This window comes from Nyctibius grandis, chromosome 12, assembly GCF_013368605.1.
Source record: "Nyctibius grandis isolate bNycGra1 chromosome 12, bNycGra1.pri, whole genome shotgun sequence".
Taxonomy (NCBI): Eukaryota; Metazoa; Chordata; class Aves; order Nyctibiiformes; family Nyctibiidae; genus Nyctibius; species Nyctibius grandis.
In genome coordinates, this window is record NC_090669.1 from 9442229 (window position 1) to 9447874 (window position 5646).

The window sequence follows — 5646 nt, forward strand, 5'->3', positions numbered from 1 at the left end:
TTCTTAAAAAAAGTAAAATGTTGTTTACTGAAGGGGGCTTCACTTTGATTAGACTCTATCGCCATGGATTGTGGTGGACAAGTGATGCTGACTTTCAGTCGCAGAGATGGGAAAGTGCTGCAGTGACTGTAAAGCAAGAGTGGGCCTTGATTACCTGGGAAGCTTGGTGATGCAGTAACGCTTTGAGCTGGCTCATAACTATGTCATAGTTGTCTGAAATAGCTAGCAGGTGCATTGTGTTGGCAGAAGCTGGCATACTTACACTGGTGGCATGGTCTTTTTTTTCAGGCAAGCTCTAATGTGCAAAACCTAAACTTGAGACAGGAAGTCAACCTGAATGTGGGCTTCCTGAAACCAAGAGACATCAATGCCTAACAACGTTTTGAAGAACAAAACGCTTTGTGATTGGGAAATGCTCAATATTTAGCTGTACTTGGAGAACAAAGCCAATATTTGTACCACTTAAATGTTGTTCTTGCCCAAGTTCAGAGTAATGGGATCTCGAAGGACTTGTTAGGCACAACTTTGATTTCTTAGGAAAGGACTCAGAGGGCACTCGGATTACAGCTACCCTGAAATCTGCTGATGAGAAGCATAGTAACAGTATTAACTATTGCAAACTGCTGTGATTACTGAAATTGCCAAAACCGGAATCATAGAAAATAGGATTAAAGCTTGTCTGCATAATGAACTGATTTTTATATAGTACTTTCCTCTTGCCAGTTGTATCCTGTAACATTACAACTTCAATTCATTCATGGTAACATTGCAAATATTATCATCTAGCTGTTCTTATTATTTGTAGTTTTCCTTTGATACATTCTGTTCTTGGTGTGAATACCCATGTATTTTAGATATAACTTAATAATTCTCTAAATAGTACTTTATCTGTGGAAAGAATAAAACCCCCACTGCATATAGCTGACTAATTAGGAGGTCGTTACTTAATCAGGATACATTTTATAACCTTTCTGGCAAAAGGTTGCATATCATTTTAGGAATTTTTCAATTTGCTGCATGTTGTCAGCTCTTAGGCAAGTCTGAGGCTGTCAGCCCTCACAGGAGGACTCACAAGGAACTCTGCTGCAGGAGAGCAGAATGCTTCCAAATTGTCTGTAGTGGTGAGCAGAAATGAAACATAGGAAGTGCTTCTCTCTCCAAATCTAATGTGGATTAGATATGTGAATTGTACCTACTTTGGGATTTTTTGTTTGTAAAATTATAGTTGCATGCCAAAATAGTGTGCAAGAAGCTGGTGTGGCAGGCATATACACTGCATTCCAGTAAAGGGGGGAGGAATCCTAAGATCTCAGACCATTCAGATCAGCTGGACTGTGGTGTGACAACAGCAAAGAAAAGAAGCCATAGGAACAGCCACTTAAAAAATCATGTGTAGCTTTTCATAAAGTAGAGAAATAGCACAACTTTCCTATTTTCTATTTTGAATTACTGTAAAGCATGTTTTAAATGAGGCTTGGTCTTGCAAAGTGCCACTCATTCATTGACTCTAAGAGAGGAGGTACCTGTACCCTAAAAAAGTATTTGTTGTTTTTTTTCTCATTGCTGGATTAAACCTCTAAAATGATGCAAAAAAAATAGTTTTGGACTTTCAGAACTCAAAATGAATGTGTTAATACATTAGAATAACAATAAAAATATATGTCTGCTTGGTAAATCTTAATAATCAGTTGTTTAGCTACAAATACTATCTTGTTTGCATTCAGTAAGGACAATATCTGTGTTTGTATTGGAATAGTTGAACAGCTGTCACTGACTAGTTTATTTGGTCTATAAAGAAAGGCAGGGTATTGTTAGATCTCTCTTAGTTCTCTTGTATATTCATTAACTTCTTTACTAGAGACTGTTACTATACACAGCAGAGCCCTCTGCTGTTATAAAGACCCTCTGAAATACCAAAAGAGTTTCTGTGTTTTGCTATGTCTGGACCTTCTCAGTTAAGACCAAAAAATAATCCAAAAGTAGTCTCAAGGTCCTGGTTGCATGGATTTGGTCTTGTTTCAGGAATGAATTCTGGATGTCCTGACTACATAGAACACATTTGTGCTTTTTGGCAACAGTTGCAGTTTATATAAAAAATAAACCTGTCTTGCCTTTGTGTATCTCTGGAGAAAGACTTCTGCTGGTAATGGGTTGCTATAGGCTGAAAACAATATGCAGAGAGAGAAGGGAAACAAAACCCACCCTCTGAGACATAACTTAAATACTAAGAAGAAAAGGAGAAGGGCAAATCAGCCAATTCAGTAACTCTGGACTCATGCAGAAACTACAGCACACACTTGGGGGAGCCCAAGATGCTCGCAAGTACGGAAGAGTATGTTCTCATGCCCTGCGTGGGAACTGGGCTCAAGACAGAGGCTCACGGAGGAGGAAGGACAGAAAAAAAATCAATAGGTTTTACTGTCACAGGAAAGGATATTGCAAATGATGTTTGATTCTTTATTCATCATACAATATCGGTAGTAAGGATGGAGAGGGCTGGCATGACAAACTGGGGATCTGAAGGATACTTTCTAGGGCATAAATGTAATTTACCTCTCAGAAATTCAGGCCTTGCTGAGACAGCAGAGGTCTAGTGCTTTTCCTGTTGCTTTGGGCCTGATAGTGGTATGGTAGTACGGTAGTAGCACACTGCTGTCAGACAGCACTGACTGTGGTCTTCAGGAAGAGAAATTTGTGTGTGAGACTGCAGTAAGGATGGTTTTACAGTTGAGGCATTGGGCATAGAGTCAGCAAAACTAGGTCTAACAAAACTGTATACCTGTATATCTTACATTTAGCTATAAGAGTCGAAGTTAATACTTACATATGCTCATTGTAACTTACAGCATCTGGATACTTACAGCATCTAGAAAACCCCTCAGAGTATATTCGTGTGGAGAAATGATAACCAGAGTTCAGTGATGTTCCCCCACTACCAATATTTAGGATTTAAAACACTTCTAATTACATTTTGACCATATGTACTTTATATTATTGGTTTATTTTTGTTTGCCTACAATTCATATATCCATTCCAGCATTGCTTTCATTCTGAGATAGTGTGCATGAAGCAAGCATTGCACTTAAAGTCTAACTACTATGTGTTCCAGTGGTGAAAATCTTAGTTGTAGAATAATTTAATAAGCATCCATCCTCTTTTGCTTTATGTGAGTAATTTAGAATCAAAATGTTGAAGTTATTTTTTTGTCTTTACTTTTTAACCCAGCAAAAATATAAAGCTATCTGGAGCAATTACCTCTACTGGCATTTGTTTTATCACCTGAAATCAAAATCCTTTGTGTTGCAATAATGTGAAAGCTTCCACTGCAGGCAGTTGTGACATGTAGGGCTTCCAGCAGAAAACAGGTAGAAAAACCATTTACCAAACAGATCCTTCTGGTCATTTTAATCTCACAACAATTTTACATTAAATCAATTCATTTAAGAAGAGTGCAAAACAACAAAAAAGAAATAGTACAGCTGGTCTATTACCAGAATAGATTTTTCAGTGTCTTTTATTAACTTGCGTATATTAGTGAATACACAAAGTTATAAATATTTATATGAAATACTTGTGAAATCAAGTACAGTGAAGTACAATGAGAAGTACAGTATTTGTACAAATAGGGATCATAATCTTCTTCACTTAGGGGCTGACTTCATGGATTCTCTGTCCATTAGATTTGTCCATTTTTACAGTCTGCATTTAAGGTATGCGCAGCAATCATGTTACTTAGAAATTTGGAATAAAAACATATTGCTTAGCTAGAGCATGTGTGGTCATTTATGAATCTGGAACTCCATTTTCAAGTTTCACAGAACCTGTAATAAATTAGCCTCAACAATTAAGCTGAATAAATCAAGCACTAGTGAGACTCCAGGCAAGATTACTTGGCAACTAGGATACTGTGAGCTGCCTGATCTGTAGGGAAGGTCAACAAGCCACAGGAGGATAAGACCACTGGGCCTTCAGCTCTAGGGAGAATTTTACTCTGTAAGAAACTATGACAAGTGCTAAGTCTTTTTCTGCCTGAAGGAAGAAGTGTCTTTTTAATTTGCCTGGCAGGGAAAAATTATTTGGGCTGTTCTGGCAGATGAATAAATACTCTCTCTAGATTCCTGTCTGCCAAGAACTGACCAAATGCATCAAAGTAACTCAGTATTGAGCTAGTAGATGGTATTAACATTTAAATAGCTGTAAAAGTCACTTTAAAAAAGTTTCCTCCAAACTGCTTTTAGGTTAATTTCACTGAAAGAGAAGTATAGACAAAAGTCTTATTAAAACTGCCTCTCCTCCAATGTTTTCTCAATACTTAGGTGCTGCAAACTGAGTTCAAGACTAAACTACAAACATAAAATAAAAATTCTGTCATATTGGGTGCAGAGCCAGCCTCACGGATGCACTCATTGCTACCCATGCGAAAGCATTACAGTTCCAGTACAGTTCTTTAATATTTGTTGGCAGCTGTACTTCAGGCTATTTTAAACAGTGATCTTCAAAAATAATTTTCTGTTGAGACTTTGCTGCCCTTTTCTCCTGCAAACATTTTATAGTACAAGAAAAAAGTAACCATCCACACTCCTGTCAATAGCAGTATTGTCATTATCACTTTCCTCTTTTTTTTTAACTCCAGAGGTAAATGATTCAGATATAAACATTTGGTAGGAATACAAAGCTTTTACGTGCTGATGTGAAGTTTCAGTCCAAGAGCTATAGTTTGACAGAATTTTGGAGTTGGAATGAGTATTTCCAGCTGCTGTATTTCTTTAAAAATGTATTTTACAAGAAACATAAAAGTGCCACTAGTTTACATTATGCTATTAATATTTTTAGGTGGAGGTGACAGGAAAATTAACACACTAATGTAAAAACATCAAATCTGCAAGCGTAACAACTTTGAGAGGCATGACTGAATACCCCAACTGTCGATCCACCAGGCTCCCAAAGATAAAGGAACAGCAGGTGATAACCCTCTCCCTCAACTGTAGTCTTTGCTTTTTCTGAATTGAGATGAAGACCAGAAAAACGGTATTTAACACTTCCTGACTGCGTGTGCGCTTCAGCCTAACTTCATCCTGCGAGTGCTGCTTATGGGAAGGCGATAAAGGAGCTGGCCTGTCACTTGCGACCTCGAATTAAACAGAAGCCCGTGGAAACATGAAACCCAAGAACCAGCCAGCTTCTGTGGAGCATCGCCCAGCTTTCGGCCGCGCCGCAGACGCCCGAGAGGGGCGATGGCGCCGGAGCCCCGGCAGCGCTCGGCGGCCCGAGGAGGTGACAGCGAGAGGTGAGGCTCGGGGCGGGCACCACAGCTCCGCGGTCCCCCGCCGCCGGCTCCCCCCGATCTCCCCCCAGCCCCGTGTCCCGGCCCCTGGCCCCTGGGACTGGTGACGGCCGGAGCCGTGACCGGCCCGCGTCAGCCCGCCCGTCACACGGCCCCCGACCCCTCCGCGCGCAGCCCCGCCGCTGCGGGGCCCGCAGCCAATCCGGCCGCGGAGCCGGCTCCTCGCGCACGCGCCCGCCCCAGCCCCAGCTCTGCCGTCGCCGCGGTGGGCAGGGCTTCTCCAGCAGCGGCGGCGCGGGGGAGCGGCTCTTTTGTCGGAGGGCCGCGCCGGCGGCGGGCGGGGCCCGCGGAGGCCGTGCTCG